Source organism: Bos grunniens, chromosome 4 (genome assembly GCF_055505025.1).
Source record: "Bos grunniens cultivar Pamir isolate PY7600 chromosome 4, Bosgru_T2T1.0, whole genome shotgun sequence".
Taxonomy (NCBI): Eukaryota; Metazoa; Chordata; class Mammalia; order Artiodactyla; family Bovidae; genus Bos; species Bos grunniens.
Genome location: NC_141168.1, coordinates 25,451,107 through 25,474,327, shown reverse-complemented (window position 1 = coordinate 25,474,327; position 23,221 = coordinate 25,451,107). Strand labels below are relative to the sequence as shown.

At 44.4% G+C, this 23,221-nt stretch overlaps 1 long non-coding RNA gene and 1 pseudogene across 49 annotated transcripts in view; one reads left to right on the top strand and one right to left on the bottom strand.

Annotated features, from left to right (window-relative positions):
- Positions 1-23,221, bottom strand: part of LOC147373796 (uncharacterized) — a 208,402-nt gene that overhangs the window by 119,176 nt on the left and 66,005 nt on the right. For 25 of the 49 annotated variants that reach the window (XR_015162114.1, XR_015162119.1, XR_015162100.1 and 22 more), the window contains one exon: positions 12,775-12,945. The exons of 20 other annotated variants lie outside the window; for them this stretch is intronic. This is a non-coding gene — a long non-coding RNA (uncharacterized LOC147373796). Of the gene's footprint in view, positions 1-12,774; positions 12,946-20,692; positions 20,800-23,221 lie in introns of all 49 variants that reach the window. 4 more of the 49 variants (XR_015162109.1, XR_015162097.1, XR_015162089.1 and 1 more) reach the window with 1 other exon arrangement.
- Positions 9,345-10,367, top strand: LOC147373797 (dnaJ homolog subfamily C member 8-like; annotated as a pseudogene).

Genomic DNA, 23,221 nt, shown 5'->3' with positions numbered 1-23,221 from the left:
ACACATTCCGTTTTGCACCAAAAAAATGCATTTCCAGTATTCTATTCTTTTCTCACTCTAAAGAGCTTCGACGTATTTTCGTCTGCAGTCACTGTAACTAATTTACTTTCTAAATTGAACAGTAACATTCCTTGTACATAGAGGTGCTATTTAACAGCGTGTGTACATCACCAATTATCACAAAGTAGTATTCTAACCTTGAAAAGCTCTTGGTACCAATATTCTTCCCCACAATTAACTTCCTATGGGACACTGCTGCTGCTGCTGCTAAGTTGCTTCAGTCGTGTCCAACTACTCAACAAATACTTGAAGGAATATGTGTCTTCAGAGGGAAGAATTACAATCTTGAGTGGGAAGGGCAAGCTCTCCATACAGCCCCATAAATTCTGGCACATCCTCCTGGGCAGGGTCCCCCATTAATCACCTGTGTAAACATCACTACATTTAATGAGAAAGCTATTTGAAGGAAGCTTCCAGTGTGACACTGTCCACATGGACCATTGGCAAAATGGCGACATTCTGTAGCCACGCTGCCCAATACTCATACACGCCAGCCACATGTGGCTAATGGTTACTTGAAATATGCCCAGTACAACTGAGGAACTGAATTTGTAGTTTAACTTAATTTAAATAACCACATGTGCCTAGTGGCTACCCTTTTGGACAGATCTGTTCTACTGAATAGTGGATAAACAGAAAAAGATTACAATCCCTGTTATAAAAGAGGGACACTTGAGAAACGTGTGTGTAAGTATGTATGGCAAGCATGGTGGATTAAGCTCAAATTACATCTCCTGAATCTTCTTTCTTGACATATCCAAGGCTGAGTGGACTATTTCTAAAAATAATGTCTCTAGCTAAAGTTGGAGCAAGCCTTAAAGATATGCTGCAACTACCTTTAAAATTTCAAACTGAAAGTTTTACTGTACTGAAACTCTATGTTTGATGATGCACTCTGTTTTATAATTTTCCTGGCATGATATTACGTGTGCATCACACTAAATTAACAGTTTCTCTGTTCGGTGGAAAAAACAAGTTGCAGAAGCATATGTATAATACTATGCCAGCCACACACATAAATGTATGCATATATACACATGTTTGTGTGTGAATAGAACTTATCTAAAATGGTTCTGCTGAAAAGCACATTCTGTGGTGATGAAAATGCTCTCTGCCTACTCTGTCCAACAGGGTTATTCAGCTACTGAGTGCTTGGAGGATGGCCAGTATGTGATGGAGGAACGTGACCTTTACTTGTATTTAATTAATTAAAATAGCCACAAGTGGCAAATGGCCAGTCCGTTGGATGGTATAATTTAGAAGAATAAACCTCAAACTGCTAAAAGGCAATTTCAGAGTGTTGTGTTGGTCACTCAGTCATGTCTGACTCTTTGTGACCCTATGGTAAGACCCTTCAAGAGGTCTTATCATTAAAGGGAAGATAAATCTTTACTTAAACTTTACAAACCACTGTAGTGTCTGGGTTTAATTATCTAGTTTCATACAACTGGCACCTATAGCTAGCTCATCAAATGAATAAATATGAAGGGGCAGGGTCTTACTAGCTCAGGCCTCCATAACAAATTCCACAGACTGGGTGCATTAAACCATAGAAAACTTCTTCTTAGTACTGGAGGTTGTAAGTCCAAGATGAGGTGCCAGATGATCAGGTTCTGATGAGAACTCTCTTCCTGGCTTGGAGACAGCCCCCCTTTTCACTGTGTCCTCTCACGGGGGTGCAGATGGGGAAATAAAGCTCTGAGCTGCCTCTTCTTACAAGGACACTGATCCCTCATGGGGACACCATTCTCGTGTCTTCTAAACTGATTATCTCCCAAAGGCCCCACCTCTAAATGCCGTAACACTGGGGGTTAAGGCTTCAATGAACAAACTCGCAGGTGGGGACACAAACATACTGTCTGTAAGGACAAAAAAAAGAATTAAAATTCCTTCTACTCTGTGTATTTTTCTCTACTGCCTTCACATAGCTCACTGAGTGCCCTAGAAATCTTACCATTAGGCTTCCAACATCTGGTTGTTGGAACATCTGGGACAATGGCATTTTCTAATGACAGGAGTGTGGCCAAGTCTTGAGACCTTATGATCTTATACATTCTAGTTTGAAAGAACACATTAATGATTCAATGTGCATGTGTGCTCAGTCACTCAATTGTGTCCAACTCTTTGGGGCCCCGTGGACGCTATTCTGCCAGGCTCCTCTGTCCATGGAATTTTCCAAGCAAGAAACACTGGAGTGGGTTGCCATTTCGTACTCCAGGCGATCTTCTCAACCCAGGGATCGAACAAACATCTCCGGAGTCTCCTGCATTGGCAGGTGAATTCTTCACCACTGAGCCACCTGGGAAGGCCCAGTGTTCTCATACCTCTACGTAATTTCTTGATGCCCTCAGCAACCAAATGGTGGTGCCAGATGCACACCAGGCAAAGCTGGAAAGGTCACTTCACATGCTACCTTTAACTGTGCCTGTTTGTAGTCCTGTGGGAATGAGCAGAGCTGCCTTAAAGTGGGTTTAACCTCTGGGTCACCTCAACACACCTGTTCTTCCAAGATCATCTGCTGGGAAGCCAAAGACACCTTTTTCCAGGAAAGAGGACAGAGTCAAGCTAAGCTTCCCACAGGCCCAGCAGCTTCTCTTCCCTTGGTTTTTGAGGAAACTTCTGCAGCTTCCCAAGGTCTCCAGGTATGGGGACAGCTGGTATTCTTAAACAATGCCTGTAAAACACTGGCACCCCTAACCTAGGCTCCTTGGTCAGAAGCAGCCTGTGCATTCAACCATTATCAAAGCTGCTTTTTTGTGCCCCATAAAAAGATGAAGATGTGAAAATGCTGGCCCGGGCTAGGACAAGGGGGAAATAAGGCATGACTACTTGATGGTTACAGAGATTTCTTTAGAGGTGATGAAAATGTTTGGAACTTGGCAGAGGCGGTGGTTGTACAATATCAGTGTACTAAATGCCCCTGTTGACTTTGAAATGGCTAACTTTATTTCACCTGGAAAAAATCCACAAAAACCCAAAATCTATTTTAAAAAACATAGGAAGTGGGCACCATCCCATCACACAGACCTACCCTGAGGGCCCTGGGAGGGCACACTGGTCCTGCACACCTCACTGTGGGATGATGGGCACTGGCAGACCCGTCCTTCCCATTCTTCTCAACCAAGACTTTTGAGCTCCCTTCCCCTTAGCCATTTTCAGTTACACTGCAGAATCTACCTTAAACTCTGGGAGGGCCCATGAGGCAATCCACCCCACCAAAGAATCTAAATGGATCCTCTCGAATACCCTGTATTCTAACTCAGCCACTGATCTGTTTGTTGCTCTCAAGTTAGTCTCTGTTAGTAGTTTTTCATCTTGTTCTGCTATTTCCTACCCGTATTCCCTAAGGACCTCCCACTCAGTATTCTGCCAATCTACCACTGAGGGAAAACACCACCTTTCTGCTCTGTAACGCTGAGAAAATTCTTCAGGAAACTTTGAATGCACCCTTGACTGCTCTGGCTTCAACCGAACACAGTGGTTGACTCTATCTGAACAATCAGTGCAATCATGATGATTGTGGTCAATTAAAATGTCAAATCAGTTGTTTGAGTAAACTGACAAATGGTTGGACTAAACTGTTTTTTCCTTGGTACTACAACAATACACAATAACTCGGTGAAAACAGTTAAGAGGGAAAGACAGGGAAGTAAAGAAAAATGATTTTCTTTAGCCTCCTCCCTGTCTTTTGTTGGGCTTCCCTCGTAGCTCAGTTGGTAAAGAATCCACCTGCAACATGGGAAACCTGGGTTGGGAAGATCCCCTGGGGAAGGGAAAGGCTACCCACTCCAGTATCCTGGCCTGGAGAATTCCACGGACTGTACAGTCCATGGGGTCGCAAAGAGTCGGACACGACTAAGCGACTTTCACTTGTCTTTTGTCACGTCTACAGCAGTTGTCCTGATCATGCTCTAGAACCATGTTTCCAAAAGATACTTGACTATGAAATCCTTTTTGATACCAACATCTTTCCCTACCAACTGAGACAAGAGTGGGTAGAGCACAAACTTTAAAAGAATGACATAGGCCGATGACATGATATAAACTAGCCAGAATCAACTAGGTCCAAAATGGTGGATGAGTCTACTTCCGATAGACCTTGAGCCTCAGCATACACTCATTGTAACACATCAGCGAGCTAAATGATGTACTCACAGGCACCGTGACAGTTCCAAGGCCAACTATAAAGATCAAAAAGTGGGCGGTGGGCCAAATCCTAGAAATCCCTACCCCATCCCCAAAATAGCTGGAATACTCCTCCCACTCATTAGCTTATGACATTACCCATCCCTCTAACAACTGTTGACCCCATACCCTCGGGCCTCCTGCGTTCAAAGGTGGCCCACGCTCTGCCTGTGGAGTATGTTTCTCCCTGAATAAAGCGTCTTTCACTTTACTATGGCTCACTCTTGAATTCTTTCCTGTGCAAAGCCAAGAACTCACCCTTAGCAGCTGTCCCAGAGGTCTGGAAGTGACCTGAGATGTGACCATCCTCTCATGCCCCATCTCTCTCTCCTGCAACACAACCCTTACTTTCTCCATCTCAGTGAATGGCACCTTCCTTTACCTAGTTGTTCGGTCTAAAAACCTCAGAGTTATCTTTGGCTCTTCTTTCATTCATACCTCCCAAATGATTTATCAGGAAAATGCACCAGCTCTATTTTCAGTGTCCCTAATCCAAGTATCTTCCCCAATCCAGACTGAGCTACCAACCCGCTTCAGGCACACCACCTCTCACCTAAACCACACCAGCTTCTGCTTTTGACCCCCAGTCCCAGGGCATCCAAAGTGACCTTTTAAAATAACAAGTCCTAACACATCTTTCCCCTATTCAGAAAGGCGCCTCATGCCTTACACGGACTGGACCTCGGTCTCTCTCCAACTTCATTTCCAAATGCTCTTTCCTCTGTTGCCTGTTCTGTGGACAAAGCTGTTCCTCTGACAAGCCAAGCAGTCTCATCCCAGAGCCTCCGAACTGTCAGTTCCCTGTGCCTGGAGTGCTCTTCCTCCACCGAGTGCTGGGGACCGAATGTTTGCATCCCCCAGAATTCACGGGTTGAAGCTGAACCCCATTGTGATGGTATTTGGAGGTGGTGGCCCTGGGAGTTGATTAGGTCATGAGGGTGGACCCCCATGATGGCGATTAGTGTATTTGTAAGAAGAGACTCAAGAGAAATGATCTTTCTCTCCACTCTGTGAGGATATAGGAAGAAGGCAACTGTCTGAAATCAGGAAGAGTCCTCGACAAGCACCTGCCCATGCTGCCCCTGATCTCAAGACTTCCAGACTCCAGAAGTGTATGAGAAATAAAAGTCGTTAGACTGGACATCTATGTTACATTTGTTAGAGCAGCCCAAGCTAACAAAGACACACAGGTCCTTGGTTAACTGTCACCTCTGCCGTGCAGCCTGGGACATAAGGAACGTCGCAGCACGCCCCGCCCTTCCACTTCTCCCACCTCCTTCCTCAGCCTTACTCTCACTGCAGCCTTTGTCACCACGTGGCATCGCAGCACGTGTTCACAGTTTCCTGGGCGCCTCCCACACCAGAACGAAGCTCCAGTGGACAGAAGTTTCGTTTCGTGCTCTAACGTGGCCCCGGCACTCAGAGAGCCTGGCTGGTGATGATGCTCAAGAAACAGCTACTGAACAAATTAACAGCGAGTTCTTATAGAAGAGTCTCTCAGAATAATCGTAAATTGCTTCTCTAGAGTAAAACAATAAAAACAACGAGTTGGGAGAGAGGGTAGTAACTGTGACAGTCAGGACCTGGGAGCTCTCTAAAAGGCAGTGAAGCTGGGGCACATCAGTGTTGCCAGGTCCAGCCCAGGATGCAGTCAGCTCAGGTTCCTCCAGAGGAGGCAGAGGACTTCGTTTCCAGCTAATCACAGCAGCTAAAATTGGGCTAAACCATCATCCTCAGTGATCTGGAAGTGGTTCCGACATACCCTCTGTGAAGCCACTTAAAATATCAGACCTGTGGTGAAGCATGTCAAGGCCTAAGTTTGAAGTTGGCCTTTAGAAGGTAAAGTAAAGTAAAATCACTCAGTAGTGCCCGACTCTTTGCGACCCCATGGACTGTAGCCTACCAGGCTCCTCCGTCCGTGGAATTTTCCAGGCAAGAGTACTGCAGTGGGTTGCCATTTCCTTCTCCAGAGGATCTTCCCAACCCAGTGATCGAACCCAGGTCTCCTGCATTGCAGGCAGACGCTTTACAGTCTGAGCCACAGAGGGGCAAATAAAATACCTTGGTGAGAATATGTTACACACAAGAATCACAGTGATACCAAACGCACCATAAGCTGAATAAAGGTGGTATAATTTTCAGGCAGAGAAAGGACACTGCCATCCAGCAATCATCCTGAATAAAATACCACCATATATGGAAGAATAAAAACACCACCACACATGACTTTCAGCTACTTAGTTCTCCAATTCCTCACTATAAATGTAAAGTCAACACTCAGCATGTAAACAGTCTATTACTCTATCATGAATTCTATGGTGTACAGCAGCCTTTGAGAAAGGCAACATGGGAGAGGAGAAAAGCTGCGTCAACAGTAGTTTAGAGCATGAGACTTGCAGCCCAAACTCAGATGGTCTTCCCACCAAGTGACCTGCCATTTGAGGGATCTTGAGCAAATGACCACTTTCGGAGCCTCTGCTGTAAAATGTGGATCGTCTCAGCAACCTTACAGGATTCTTTAGAGACCGTATGAAATTGTGTCGATGTAATGCTCAGCACAGACTTTAATAATGTACTGGAATCCCACATTTAGGTGGTTCCATATGACCACCACAAGGGCAGCGCTATGTCATACTCAAAATCTCTGCATCCCTGAATACATGGCTCTGGAATGAAATAATTAATAAATCAATGAATAGTGTCTACTGAATGTTCCTATTTTTATGTAAAAGGCAACCAAAGAGATGAGAAGAGAAGAGGGGAAAATGGTGAGAGGCGTAAGGAGCCGCGGAGAGGCAGCATGTACAAGGAGCAGCAGGAGAGTGGGCAGCCGCCCTCCAAGAGCAGATCAGAGTTAGCACATGAAGGCGTAGACGAGAACAGCAGCTGAGGTTTACTTAGCAGAAGTGGGGGCCAGAACTCTCACCTCGCTGCACCCTGATAATCTGCAAAGGTGAGCCACACTGAAGACAATTTTATTAGAACACTGTAGTAATAAAATCGAACTCTGGGAAATCCCTGTCCATTTCTAATCTGAATGATGCCCATCAAAATTTCCACCGCAACCATGTAGAATAAGCCCTAGGGCGCTATCTCTGCAGAGTACAGAACCACCTAGCAGCTGAGGGAGGTGGCTGCTGTGTGTGGCCTGGCATGGCATCTGGCTAAGGTCCTGGAGGGAAGTTCAAAGTGCACACACGCACACAGCACGAGCGCGCCAGGAACCTGCCACCCTCCAGTACATTCCGGCTCTCCCGCCACAGAAGGCAAAGGACAGACGCACAGGAACGTTTTACTGTACTCAGAAAAACAGACACGTGTACTTTGCCTTATGACAGCAGTTCAGTGTGACAGAAATGAAACCTACAAAGACAATTAAGACAGTATGAAAGTGGATGAAAACCTAAGAAGTCATCAGGTCAGGGATGCCAAGGGCCAGAGAAGGCTGGGTGGGGGGTGGAACAAGAGCCCCCACCGCAGGAGCACATCAGCAGATGAGAGTAAAAGAGGAGAAAAAGCATTGTGAGTTTGATGTTAGCTTAGTAACAGGCACCATGAAGAATCAGAAGGACAGTTAACCAGAATCAAAGGGTCCAAGTGCTGTGCAGTACTTACTGGGCAACCAACCCCTCCATTTACGCAAACAGGTACCAATCCACCTCGTCGTATGATTCACACCAACACTGCTCAGCGGTGCAGGTGTAAGCAAAAGGACAAACAGGTCAGGAGAGTGACTTAAAACCTGGACCACGGATTACACATGGATAAGAGGGAACAAAGACAGGAAGAACAGGCTGAGTCTCAGTGAGAACAAATGTGAGGAGGAGGGTGTAACTGGATGGACCAGAGGGCGTGGTAAAGGAAGGAATTTCAGACTTACTGATCTGAGCCACGAGTGGACAAGGGTTAGGAAGTGGGGAGCCGAGGGGAGCTGGGGAGATTACTGGTGATGACAAGCAGTCACGAAAGGAAGTGGATGATCCCATGAAGTTGGGCCAGGATGGAGGACGATGAGGCAGTCCTCAGTGACGACTGGGAATAATGAGGACGTCAGCAGGTAAGAGCCACCTGCTGGGGTACAGGGTGTGCAAGGATGGTTACACACAGGGCTGAGTCTCCACAGAGTAGGGGGTGGACGGGAAGGTGGAAAAGCAAAGATCCAGCACAGCCTGGCCTGGCACAGGCCACCGGCCCAGCTTCTGAACAGCTTTTCATCTCTTTAATGATGAAACTAATCTACCTACATCAGGTAGTTCTGCCCATTTTTAATCTGAAAGACGTAATCCAATCTTTCCCTTGCATGTATATAAAATAAACACTAGTAGCAGACTAGTAGAAAAACTCAGGTTTTCCAAGATAAAATCTTCAGTGACTGGGCATTCATTGTAGAATCTTTAGAAGTTCACACATTTATCCTACATGTCTATAGAGTGAAACTAGATTAACATTTCTATTACATTTTCTCAAAAACCTTGTTTATTTTTACCATCAGATCAGATCAGATCAGTCGCTCAGTCGTGTCCGACTCTTTGCGACCCCATGAATCGCAGCACGCCAGGCCTCCCTGTCCATCACCAACTCCCGGAGTTCACCCAGACTCACGTCCATCGAGTCAGTGATGCCATCCAGCCATCTCATCCTCTGTCGTCCCCTTCTCCTCCTGCCCCCAATCCCTCCCAGCATCACAGTCTTTTCCAATGAGTCAACTCTTCGCATGATCAACTGGGAACAAAGATCTGCCTCAAAATCGGTGATCCTTTTCCTTATCATTTAGACTGAAGATACAGGGATCGGGTGAACTTCTACTATCCCCTCATCTTCCAGTATTCGTCACTGACTCCACCTATGAACTCATTTACGATGCAGTCTTGATGTTAATGAAGAAGTATTTCCTGGAGAAATGTTGACTCTCCCAGCCCTCTGAACAGGACTTGTTCAGGGATCCTCTCCTCTGGGAAGACGGCATGACAGTACACCTCCATTCCCCAGCCCCTCAGGTGGATGTCCCCTTGTTCTGCCAGAGCATTCCATAGGCAGCTCTCTTTCTGTATCTTACTGCATTTGACTGTCAACCAAAACAAGCTTTATGACCTTGGACAAGTGCTAAACCTCTCTCTGCCCTAATTTATCCATGTATAAAAGAGAGAAAATAGTCATGTGGTCGCTGGGCCGGGAAAATGGTGGTTCCATGAGACAGCAGGGCTTCGGGTGAAGGAGGGAGCACAGAGGAAGCATTTATGACCTTCTAATTCCCTGGTGGGTCAGACGGTAAAAGCATCTGCCTGCTATGCAGGAGACCCGGGTTTGATCCCTGGGTCAGGAAGATCCCCTGGAGAAAGAAATGACAATCCGCTCCAGTACTCTTGCCTAGAAAATTCCATGGATGGAGGAGCCTGGTGGGCTACAGTCCCTGGGGTCGCAAAGAGTCGGACACGACTGAGTGACTTCACTCACGGTGAGGTGAACAAATAGAGAAGAGATTCAGTGCTAATGTCCAAAAACCAGACTGAGAGACTAACTTGTCCTGGTTCTTCCTACTTCAATTTGAACCCATTTGAGGTTCTTCAGATAGATCCCAAAGTGACAGATGAGGAAATAAAAAAGAGGTTTCGGCAACTATCCATACTGGTGTATCCTGACAAAACTCAAGATGCTGCCGACAGAGCACAAAAGGCTTCTGAAGCCGTGGACAAAGCTTACAAGCTGCTACCGGGTCAGGAACAAAAGCAGAGGCCCTGGATGCAATTCAGGCAGGAAAAGAAGCTGTGGAACACACCGTGAAAGAGCGAAAAAAGCAATTAAACAAGGAAGGCAGGCCTACAAATGTGGAGGAGGACCCTGAGCTGTTCAAACAAGCAACATACAAACAGACCATGAAACTCTCTGCTGAGCTGTAAATTAAAAGACAGAGAGAGCCATGAAAGGAGGCGACAAGGGGAGGAAGAGACTGAAGTTCAAGCAAAAACCAAAGGAGAAAGGGAGTAGCAGAAAATTTTTTAGCAAAGTCGAGATGGCCGCATGGACAGCTGGTGAAACTTCCAAGCAAACACAAAAGGAAAGAAAGAGAAAAAAACCGGACCTTCCTGAGACCACCGACAGTACAAATGGAGCAGCGTGAGTGACCGCCAAGGGTCACGGCCACAGAGCCTTCCCCAGCTGTCTCCCTCCTGCTTTGAAGGACTCATTCTTTCCTCCCATTTTCACCCCAACATAGAGTAGTACTGCTTTTTAGTCCATTTTGTTCTCAATACAGTTTAATACCGATCAGAGTAATTCTTTTGTATGTTGAAATGAGGGGCTCGGTTTAAAAAGAAACCTCCCCCCAACGCTTACCCCCCTGACCAACTGGGACTGGAAGGTGCTGCCTTCTCTTCCCACAGCCTGTAACTTAATGTTCTGTACGTCACTGAAGTGTGATGGTTAGAAACGCCACATGCAGTCTCTGGAAATCATCCAATTAAACACACTGCCGACACTGGTGTTGCCGTGACTTCAGTGACGAGCCTGGCCCACCTTAGAAAGCCCCCTCGCTTCAGCTGCTTGCTTCTGGCTGTGGCGTCCTTCGAAGCCCCAGATCAGACGGGAAGGCAGCGGACACCCAGAGCAGTCCCTGGACGCCCTGACGTCCTTGGAGTTTGGCATGTGCTTTCCCATCTGACTGGCCAACCCGCATGGCATGAGGCTCCGAGCCACCCAACCTGTTCACTTTTCAAAGAGCTAGCCGTTCTCCATCCCATACCGTGTGTCCTTGCCTGGCTGCATTTGTTAGTGGTACTATTCTGTATGTGTAATAAATTTTTATACCCTAAAAAAAAGAATAGAGAAAATAACAGTACAAACATCACAGGGCTTTTGTATTAATTCATGAGATAAAAGTGAATGCCTAGAAAGCACTTGGAACAGTTTCCAGCACACAGTAAATGCAACAGAAGTGTTTGCCCTTCTTATAACAATACTTATTTGCATGTCTTTCCTTCTGTCCCACGTTAGCACCTTTAAAATAAGAGATTAGGTCTTAATCTTTGTATCTCCAGAGCCTAGTACTGTGACTGGCAAACAGGAGACGTGAGATGAATTAACGCCATGAATCAACTGGTAAACCAATTTTTATTTCACAAAAAAAGTAGAAATATAGATATTAAAAATAAGCCAAAGCATTACCCTATTTACAACCCACCTTGTTTAAAAATAACCTAAGGAAGTTCATGAACTACAGCCTGCCATTTCAAATAGGTAATGAAATATGAAATGAAAGAAGTTAAAATTAAGACTAGAATTGCATCGTCAGTACCACTAAAAGGTCAGTAACCAAAAGGACTTTTTAAGCGTTATGTGGCTTAGATACATTGTGACTGAGAATTAGTATATCCTCACTCACTTTTGTTTTAGGGGAAAAAAAGAGTCCAGAGGCTTGACTTTCCACCAGGATTTGTTACCATTTCTTCCACAGATCTACGTACCCAGGGAGGAGACAAAAAACCATAGTGACAGAGTTCACCTACTTCATCTGCACACTTCTGCAGTAGGAGAGAAGCGAAGTTGTTGGGACAGAAGGGAATCAACCGAGGCATCCAAAAGAAAATGCAAATGACTGTGGCTATAAGTTCAAGACACTCATTAAGCCCTTAAGCCCTCTGAGTTGGGAGGTGGCTTCTCCCAGTCTCCAGTTACAAACAGCCAGTATTTAGGTCTCATCCTGGGTTTACCATTTCTACAGAACCCCTGATGGGGGATCACAGCGTAACCCTATTTAAAATTAGCACCAGTAGTACTTTAATATTCTGGTCCTTCTCGGATTATCCCTGACACTACTGAAAATGAAACTAGTCACACAACTAGGAGGACCTTCCTCTTTCACGGGTGCACGGACAGAAGCCACCTTATTCATTAAGATGGAACTTAGTGCAAGTCCATGTTAAACAAAGTCTGGGAGTGTTAAGTGTTTCACAGAGGAAGAGAAATGTTTACCATATCCTCGCGGACAATCCAAGTAGAAACCTACATAAAAAGGATGAGGGTGAAGAGCCAGAGGAAAGTCTTTAGTAAACCAAGGTTGTGTCTACTTGCTGGAAGAGTTCCTCACTCCCTTCCACATTTTCCCTCGAGCCACAGAGCAGGACATTGCAGCAGAGATATAAACTCAAGTGTGAACACTGAGAGAAGAAACAAATGGTTAACGGGCCTCCCTGGGCCACGTGCTGGAAACTATTGATAATAACAAACTCAGATACAGGCACATGAGAAGACAGCTGCTTTTCCAAACAACTTCACAGCTAAGTGAAATCATTTCAAGCAGTAAATTCTATTCTCCTTTCCCGTACAAGCCAGCATTAATATATATAAAACACTCCCATCAGAGAAAGAGCGTTAAGCAGATAACGCATAAAACATACAATGTATCTTAACAGTGTGTTTTTCTATAATTAAGTATTAAGCTTTTTCATTTACTCATTTTAAATGAAAAGATGAAAACTGAGGTTTCAGTCTGACAGAGATTGCATCTGAGGATTAAAATGTCCATGGACATACCTCTTAACTCCTCATCTTTTAATTGCTGCATAAATGGCTGCCTAGGAAACTTCCCAACTGGATGAAGAAGCACAAGCAAACTCTCATTTCCAAGTTCGCAGGTATGACTCACTACCTTTTCTCCCACAAAGTAGGTCCTCCTGAATTCTTAGAGGCAGATATTTTTGCAACCTGGATGACAATTAAAAAAAGAAGAAGAATTATTTCGAATATACGTTTTTAACAGGAATAAAAGTTAAGGGCGAGTCCCTATTCCCATTAAGTTTAGAAGAGAAATGTGTATTCTTAAAATAGGCCTGCACAATCTGTATCAGGTAGTTATGGACGGTTATTTTTCTGGCAGTATGTTGACAAGACAGTAATTAAACATTATAATAAGAGAGAACAGAGAAAACATTGGAACAATACAACCACAGAGACATTTGTCAAAGAAGAATCCAGTCAGAGGGGTGTGACCCCCAAAGACCACTGAGACCTGCCCCAAGTTCAGGTTCCCTGACAGTTCTTGCAACCTAGCTACATCTGTGCCCAGAATGACACCATGACGTCGTTAAACAGAGACAAGGAAACACAGTGCAGACCGTTACATGCCAAGAGGCAGGAACCCGGGGCAAGGGCATCTCTGAAGGCCCTATTTTAACAAACAGCAGATGTACTGAAGGAGGCTGAAGTAGTAGGTGCAGCCCGCAGATTTCTGAGAAAGGACAGAATCTTACGTAATTACAGTGAATTAGGGCAGAAATGCAGAGAAGAGCCTCAGGGCCAAGACAGGTGCAGGTGATTCCCTGGTTCTGTCACTACTTCTGGTGTCTCAGACAGGGATGGACCAGGCCTGCGGAAGGGGAGGGAGGGAAGACTGGGCCCACTGCCCATGGGAAGGGTCTCCACTCTCTTCCCTGAGCTCTTCCTCTAAAATCTTTCCATCATCAACTTAACATCATCATCATCTCTCTTATTGTGGTAAGAACAACGATCATTCAATTAAAAACCTAAAACTGACTCTTCTGGAGGAAAAGCTATTACTAATTCCTAACTCCACCTTCCCCTCCACCTTGAACCTATTAAAGAAAAACTTCCCCAAACCTGGTCTGGAACAGAACCAAGTTGCCTACTGTGAAATTCACAACATCCTAGTGGAAAGACATCAACAACATTCCAGATAAAATGTTTTCTTTCCTATGCAATTTTTCTAGTGAACCTGAAGAAAATTAAGGTCTATTCTGGGGAACCCACTACCACTCACCCAGTTGGTTGTCAACTATCAGTTAAAGAGTCTAGTCTAAGGATTTGCAACCAGACATGCTTTTCAGTGATGATTTAATCATTCTTCCTACTAAGAGTGATTCTGAATACACCTGCCAGGGGCCTCTTTCCTCGCACTGCAAAACTGTTAGTAAAACGCTGGGATGTGCTCATAACCCAACTGTCTGAGGAGCTGTCTTTAACAAACACTAACCTCAAGCAGCTCCTAACACCCTGCAGTGCTAAGCATGCTCCTCAGTCTCTAGACTCTGAAGGCCTCTGAATAGGCAGCAACGTCCCCCAGGAGCACCTCAAGGGCCTGACGTGGCCCCTGGCTCTCACTCCCCTTCTGTGACGACAACCCCATCATCTCCCCCACCTCCCAAACCTAGGTCATCTGTCAGTTATTCCAGAATGTTCTGCCATGAGTGTCTGGACTGCCAGCCCAGTTACTGGGCGCTTCTGTAATCAAGAGCTGTTAGCACACTGCTTTCTATTTATCTCCCCAGACTGTAGCCTTACTGAAGACGGTGCTGGGCTTTTTTATTTCTATATCCCCCACCTTATCAGGGGCTTCCTGGGTGGTGCTGGAGGTAAAGAACCCGCCTGCCAATGCAGAAGACATAAGAGACGCAGGTTCGATCCCTGGGTCAGAAAGATCCTCTGGAGGAGGGCATGGCAACCCACTCCAGTATTCTTGTCTGGAGAATCCCATGGACAGAGGTGCCTGGTGGGATATAGTCCATAGGGTTGCAAAGAGTCAGACGTGACTTAAGCGACTTAGCATGCACACCTAATCTGAGCCTGGCTCAAAATGGGCAAGTAATGTTTGTTGAATGAATGAATGTAGGAAAGAGAATGAAGATGGAAAAAAAATTTACTGCAAGAGGTATTCCCTGTGCAGCTTCAAAACCAACCCTAAGATGCAGTCTGGTTCTGGACTGAGGGGGACTGGGCTCCACCAGGCAGCCCATGAAGCCCTTTCAAGCAGACTCGGCTCAGAGCAGGCACGCAAGGACCCTACGGACCATCTCAAGTCCTCTGGAGAGCACAGCCAGCCCAGCAGGAGGTGGATCAAATGCACCCCTCCCCGAAGTTTTGCCACCAGAGGAAAAATAAGGGATTTTTATAGGAGAAGCAACATAAAAAGGAGGAAAATAAAAGATGGAAAGCAATGTCCAAAGACCCTCACAGATGGGACTCTGCTAGGCACAGGAACAAAAAAGTTTAGTTTTTCATGAAAATATGTTAATTAAGTTTTTGAGCTATAAAGGCCTGCAGAAGCACCAGGAAAACTCAGGAGAGACTTTTTTTTAAACTGCTGGTTGGCTTTTGGATGGGGCGGGAAGGACCTGCAAATACCTTACAGGGAAGACAGCCTCTGTTCCCTGCCACCTCCCCCAATATATGTCTAGAGCTCTTTTCCCAGGAACGAACCCCACTGAGGCCTGGGCATGGATGGTGTGGAGGACAAAGCAGACGACACTCAGGCACACCGCCTCCTGGGTACCTGCCAGGAGATTTCCGTTCATGGAAGACAACTTCCATCCAGTACTCAAATCTGCAAGTGTGCGTGAGAGCGGTGGAGTGGATGGCCGCCTCCTGTTTACTGCTGGTGTTTCACAGGTTCCTGGCAGGACAGGGTCAGGGAGTCAAAGGGGATGTAAACACCATTTCGTCCTTGCAGAAGCCATGGCATTGCCCCCTGGGCTTAAGAAAGCACAGCATGGAGCAGGTGGTCCACTCGACGTCCTCTGACTGCCCTTTTCAGAGTATACCAATTCCTTATGGTGTGTCAAGGCTCTTCAGCTTGGCACAGTTTTCCCCCAAATGGCTCAATAGTTATTACCTTTCTGAAGATCATTTCCAGTCCTTAGACTCTGACCCGATGATAACTGCAGGAGACATACCTGCCAGAACTGAGCAGTAAAAGGATGCCCAACTCTGCATACCAAGGACAGGAGAGCCTGCAGCTAATTGGAGCGGGCCCATGGGTGCAGCAGAAGGTAGCTAGGGGTGGGGGGCGCGCACTCCTGTCTCCAAAAGTTCTGTATGGTTTTCGTTACTTACTGCAGAAAAAAGAGCTGGTATAAATCCAAAGATCTTACACTTAATAGGCCTTTGACTGACCTGGGAACAAACTAATTTTTTCTATTCCATTTTATAAAGCTCAGCCTTTCTCACTCTTGCACATCTCTACTTAGAAAAAGAGATGAGTAATAGTAAAACACTGTGGCGGTACGCTGAACAGCACTCACACAACGGAGAGAGAACGTATGTTGTACAGCCCTCCGTTCCACACACATTCGACAGCTTCAAAAGAGACTTATTATAGAACCTGTGGGAATCCCCCCACAGGAATTGAAGATTCTTTTGACTGACTGAAAGTAGAATTGAGGGGCCAGGGAAAGGATTTCCCCTGCAGTTGATTAAAAACATTATTCTGTTTTTGAGCTGTCATACCGAGTGATCACGAAGTGTGCAAAATTCTTCTTAAAATGTACTTTTTGAACTTTCCCCTCTAGTACTGGATGTTAAGATGGACTTAAAGACAAAATTCTCTAACACACTTAAAACAACTTCTTAAATGAGTTCACAGTCATAAGAAGAAGGAAAACGCAGCTCTAATGTTCCAAAAATACACTTTAATCTGTGCATCTTAATGAATAGTGCACACCTAAAGATGAAATTAAGTGTCTGCAAATGTGGATTTGCAAAATTGGTCATTTTCAGCATCACGAAGTTATTACAATGTTTTTTGAAATAGGTTCCCTAAGAGCACATACAATGATGATTTGATGAACAAAAACGTAATTTTTATGTATTTCATTTCAAGGACATTTCTGTTATATGCTAAAACAATAAAACATTTTTCTTCTTTAGAAATGGACTTGAAGGGAAAATGTAGTCATCTGAATTGAGCTCAAAAGACTAATCAAATCAAAAAGTCAAATTCATTCAGAATTTCACCCCACAAACAACACAAGCAATCTGGAAATGTGAACTCCTAAGGTTCCAATGGAGTAGCCCATGTAGTACAAGAATGTAGCACACAGGATCCAAAGTTTTTAAATAAAACCAATAAAACAAACAAACAAAGACTGGGAGAAGCATTGTTTTGGGAAACACTCCTCCCAGGACTCGAGAAACTACTTCAAGTCTGTCTTAGGGCCAGGCAATTTTTATTTATGCTTAAGACTTTAAACACAAAGTACAAAAAATAATAGGCATGGTTTAAACATAGGGTCTTCCAAGGTGGCTCAGGGGTAAAGAATCTACCTGCCAATCCAGGAGACTCAGAAGACCTGGGTTCGATCCCTGGGTTGAGAAGATCCCCTGGAGGAGGAAATGGCAACTCCAGTATTCTTGCCTGGAGAATCCCACGGACAAGGAGCCTGGCGGGCCACAGTCCATGCAGTCGCCAAGAGTCAGACACGACTGAGCACGCACGCCAGACAGATAAGACAATTAACAAACCTCTTAAACTGGGACTATTGTGCTTACTGACTTGCTTCCAAATAGTAGAGTATCCTAACAGGGGGGAGAGGGGAGAATACATTTCCAGTGCAAGATCTTGGCAGACACTACTCTGGGTCAGGTGACCAAGGTCAGCACCATCAGGGATACGTCACGATGACAGCATGTTCCCTGGACATAAGGTGGTAAGAATGTCACTTCACCTCGGTGGTCCTCCTCTCAGAACCCCACAACTAGGCTAATGATCAGAAAAACAGGAGAGAAATCTGAACTGAGGGGCGGTCAACAAAACATCTGTCCAATATTCCTCAAAATTGACATCATCAAAAACAAGGCAAAGCTAAGTAACTGTTACAGACCAGAGGAAATTAAGCAGACATGATGGCAAGATGTAATGTGATATCCTGGGTGGATCCTGGAACAGGAAAAGGACATTAAGGAAAAACAGTGAAATCTGAATAAACTTTAGTCAATACTAAAGTCAGTAGACTTTAGTTAATACTAAGGAACCAATGTTTGTTCCATAATGGTGACAAATAGGATAATGTAAGAGTAAGCAACTGGGGTAGCTGGGTGGGGGACGTATGGGAACTCGCTGCACTACGTTTGCAACTTTTCTGAAAGTAATCAAACTTTCAAGAGCTCCGTCCACAACACTGATGCCACGATGCTCTGGGTAGCGCTGCACCAACAGGGACGGGCACGGGCTGGGACCCCGGCCACCCCGCACGCTGACCGACAGACACTGGGCCGATCTGGGAGCCTCAGACACCAGGGACCACAGATGGCGTGCATGTGAAACAGGGACAGACATCTCTGAGCGCCTGACACCCTCATCTGAAGTGAAAAATAGGCAGTTTTATGCAAGGGAAAAAGACAAAGGCTAAATGGGTTGGCCTGGAGCCATCAGAGCTCTGTGAAAACACATGACAAACCAGCCTCCATCCCTCACTCAGCAAATACTACTGCCAGAATCCAAGCAGGTGTGAAAAGAGTTACGCAGCCCTCCCTCCCATGCCCTACAGGCTCTGTGTCCTGTTTCCGAATCATACAAAGGTAAATCTGAGAAGGGCAGGCACAGAATTCCTTTAAAGGTTTGAGGGAGAAAGGGCATTAAGAGAGTCCTTTGACCCAAAAGCACACAACTATGTATCTTCAAGAACCCGCCCAGTCAGCACACATGTGGCACCATGGGAGCCATGTTCTGTAGCGAGGAGGCCAGAGTCTTGGAAGGGCTGCTCAACACAGAAACACATTTGTCTGCAGAATAAACATGTGGCATGGTTCTGTTTGCTGCAATGGATTTCTTTAATTGCCTTGAATTTTAATTGAAAAACAAATCTGGGGGTTCATCTTCGCTAACCAAAAAGTTCCAGAATTCATAAGCTAGATGAATATGCAGTACTCATTAGGCCAGAAAATTAAAATATAAATGATTTAAAAATTTTTTCAGGAAACTCACATACTGTCAATCAAAATCATAACAGTTCTAGAGGGAAAGTGACCAACTGTTTAAAGTTGATCTGAAAGAGAAATGATATAGAAATGTCCCAGAATGGATGATGATGAAGAAGGATCTTGTTCTACCAACTCGAGTCATTAAGACAGTGTGCTGCAGATCCAGAATCAACAAACAGACCGATGGAAGAGTGACCCCTGAAACAAAACAAACAGCAAAACTGCTTCATGTATCCAACCATCAATCGAGGTGTGGACACTGCTGATCATTCCTTGATGGTGAAACAAAAAAGGCAAAGTCAAACCAAAAGGACAAGTATGTGACTGCTGGCCAATCACGTGGGGAGAGTGTAAGTTAAATGTTTTTCTCACATCTTACATGTGAATCTATTCCAGATAAATGTTAATTATAAAACACACCCTGCTACTGCTGCTAAGTCGCTTCAGTCGTGTCTGACTCTGTGCAATCCCATAGACGGCAGCCCACCAGGCTCCCCCGTCCCTGGGATTCTCCAGGCAAGAACACTGGAGTGGGTTGCCATTTCCTTCTCCAATGCGTGAAAGTGAAAAGTGAAAGTGCAGTCGCTCAGTCGTGCCTGACTCTAAGCGACCCCATGGACTGCAGCCTACCAGGCTCCTCCATTCCAGGCAAGAGTACTGCCCTAGCATTACACAAATAAAACACAGGTGAATATTTATACACAATTTTGTGATAGGAAAGATGTGAGCTCAAAGATCATCACTGTAAACTGCTGCTGCTAAGTCACTTCAGTCATGTCCGACTCTGTGCGACCCTCATAGACAGCAGCCCACCAGGCTCCCCTGTCCCTGGGATTCTCCAGGCAAGAACACCCGAGTGGGTTGCTATTTCCTTCTCCAATGCATGAAAGTGATAAGTGAAAGTGAAGTTGCTCAGTCGTGCCTGACTCTTAGCGACCCCACGGACTGCAGCCTACCAGGCTCCTCCATCCATGGGATTTTCCAGGCAAGAGTACTGGAGTGGGGTGCCATTGCCTTCTCTGCATCGTAAACTGGGTCCATCTAAATGTCAACAGGGGCACAGTTAAGTAAATGGATGGTTATGTAGTCCTTAATTTGTTGATAAAGAAATGTACTTACTAATATGCAAAATACAGTATTTAGTAAAAAGGTAAGGTATAAAAATTATGTCTGCTGTGAAAGTGAAAGTCACTCAGTCGTGTCCGACTCTTAGTGATCCCATGAACTATACAGTCCATAGAATTCTCCAAGCCAGAATGCTGGAGTGGGTAGCCCTTCCCTTCTCCAGCAGATCTTCCCAACCCAGAAATCGAACCAGGGTCTCCTGCATTGCAGACAGATTCTTTACCAACTGAGCTATAAGGGAAGCTGTAAATATGTTTGCAGTAAAAATACCTAAATATAGATATTGATGGTGACACTGACAGGAAACATTTATTCTGAAAAGATGTCAATTTTTCTCTAATTAATCCATAAAGTCAACGCATGAACTCAATCCAAGGAAGATTTTTTTCATGGAATGTATTCTAAAATGCATATGTTAGAGCAAAAGGGAAAAAGTAGGGATAATTTTAAAGAACAAGAAGAAAGGAGGAGCTACTCTACAGGATAAAAAGACACAATAAAGAAATAAAGGCATCATAAAGAAAATGTAGAATTGAAGCAGGGAAAAGACAGACCTATATAGATAGAAACTTGATGTGACAAAATGGCATTGCACATCAGTGGAGAAAATACATACCAATGAAGAAATGCTGCTAGGAAAACTGGCTGTCCATGGGAAAATAAAACAAGGTATCCACACTTCACAATATACACACAATTCCATCCTAGAGATTGCAGGTGAAACTATGAAAAGCAAAATTTGAAAACTTTTAGTAGAAAACAGATGAGACTATTGCTACGACCTCAACCTAAGAAAATCATTTTTTTTCAAATAAGACACGAAGAACCAAAGCCAAAACGACAGACTAAATTTGATAGCATCAAAGGAAACTCCTGTTCAATGAAAGACATTATTTAAAAAGTGAACAATCAAGCCCCAAACCAGAAGACAAGTGGACATGTATGGACAGAAAAGAATGGGTAAGAAGAATATATAAAAGTAGCTTAATAAGAACACCAAGAGGAAAAACGGGCACATGACTGGCAAACACACTGTGCAGAAGACATTCAAGCAGCGACATACACATGCACTCTCCATCCCACTAGTAATCAACGGAATTTTTATTAAAGCCACAGTGAGATACCATTTCATACCTATCAAACTGACAAAACTAAAATCTCTTTTTGTGAGGATATGAAACGAAGTATAAGCATTGTAGGCAGCAATTTCACTACAGTTACAATTTGAAGTTGTGCTCATCGTAAGACCCAGGAATTTTCTGGTTATATACCCAGATAAACTAAGTACAACTACAGGATAAACCAAGTACATGCACGTGGGAATTAACACACTCTTGAGTGACAAACGGGTCACAGAAGAGATCAGAGGGAAAATTAGAAATATCTTGAGACCAAAAAAGAAAAAAAATGCTTACAGCTACATGTCTGAATAGTGAAAATGCAAAATTTAAATACTTGTCGACAGGAAAATGTATTTTTAAAATGTGACATTTTTAGAAAACAGAATACTGTAAAAACAAATTAAATGAGTGACTATATCTATAGATATTAGCATGAATAAATCTTGAAAACGTAATATTAGGCCAAAAAGCCAAGTGCTAAAGAGGTACATACTACGTTCTGAGAGACACAGAGGAGACACTCAGGTCTCCCTTTAGCAATAAAGGGGACTCATTCCCCCAGCTACTGGGAGTGCTGTAGGCTGACCACCCTCAGCTGAAAAGAGTCACCTTGTCAAAGTCAGGTCCCCTCGGGGGATGCAGACTGCATCCAATGACTGGTCAGTGTGAGGCTAAAGATGCTTGGCCCCTCACCTCAACTTAGGACAATTGTGAAGAGCTGTCCCAGCTTCAGAGCTCCCTCTGGGATTGGCTGAGGCCTTTCCTGTGACTGCACTGTAGCCCAATTTCTCTCTCAAAAATCTCCTTAATAAACTTCTGGCATGTTAACCTCTGCTCAGAGTCTGCTTTCCCTGGAACTCTACCTTCAACAGATACAACTTGTATCTTGTTTGAAAACATATAGCACACATGTTAAGAAGACTGAAATCATACCAAGTGTCTGTTCTAACCACAATGGAACAAACTAGAAATCAGCAGCAGAAGAAAAACTGGAAATTTCACAAGCTCCTGGAAATTAACACAACCTTGAGTGACAAATGGGTCACAGAAGAGATCAAAGGGAAAATCAGCAATATCTTGAGACCAAAAAAAAAAAAAAAAGAATGAAAAACAACAAACCAAAATTTATGGGATGCAACAAAATCAATACTAAGAGGAAAGTTTACAGCGGTGAACACCTACATTAAAAACGAAGAAACTGCTTAAGAGCACGTGCTTAGTCATGTCCGACCCTCTGCAACCTCATAGCCAGGCTCAGTCTCTTATTGATTTGGAAAACTCAGCAGTGGCCACAGGACTGAAAAAAATTAGTTTTCATTCCAGTCCCAAAGAAAGGCAATGCCAAAGAATGTTCAACTACTGCATAATTGCACTCATGTCACATGCTAGCAAAGCAATGCTCAAAATTCTCCAAGCGAGGCTTCAACAGTACATGAACGGAGAACTTCAAGATGTTCAACCTGGATTTAGAAAAGGTAGAGGAATTAGAGATCAAATTGCCAACATCCATTGGATCATAAAGAAAGCATAGAGAGTTCCAGAAAAACATCTACTTCTGCATTATTGACTACGCCAAAACCTTTGACTGTGTGGATCACAGCAAACTGTGGAAAATTCTTAAAGAGTTAGGAATACCAGATCACCTTACCTGCCTCCTGAGAACTCTGTATGCAGGTCAAGAAGCAACAGTTAGAACCCGACATGGAACAACAGACTGGTTCCAAATTGGGAAAGGAGTACGTCGAGGCTGTATACTGTCAGCCTGCTTGTTTAACTTATATGCATAGTATGTCACGCAAAACACCAGGCCGGATGAAGGTGGAATCAAGATTGCCAGGAAAAATATCAATAACCTCAGATATGCAGATGACACCACCCTATGGCAGAAAGTGAAGAAGAACTAAAGAGCCTCTTGATGAACGTGAAAGAGGAGAGTGAAGAAGTTGGCTTAAAACTCTACATTCAAAAAACTAAGATCATGCCATCCAATCCCATCAGTTCAATTCAGTTTACTTGCTCAGTTG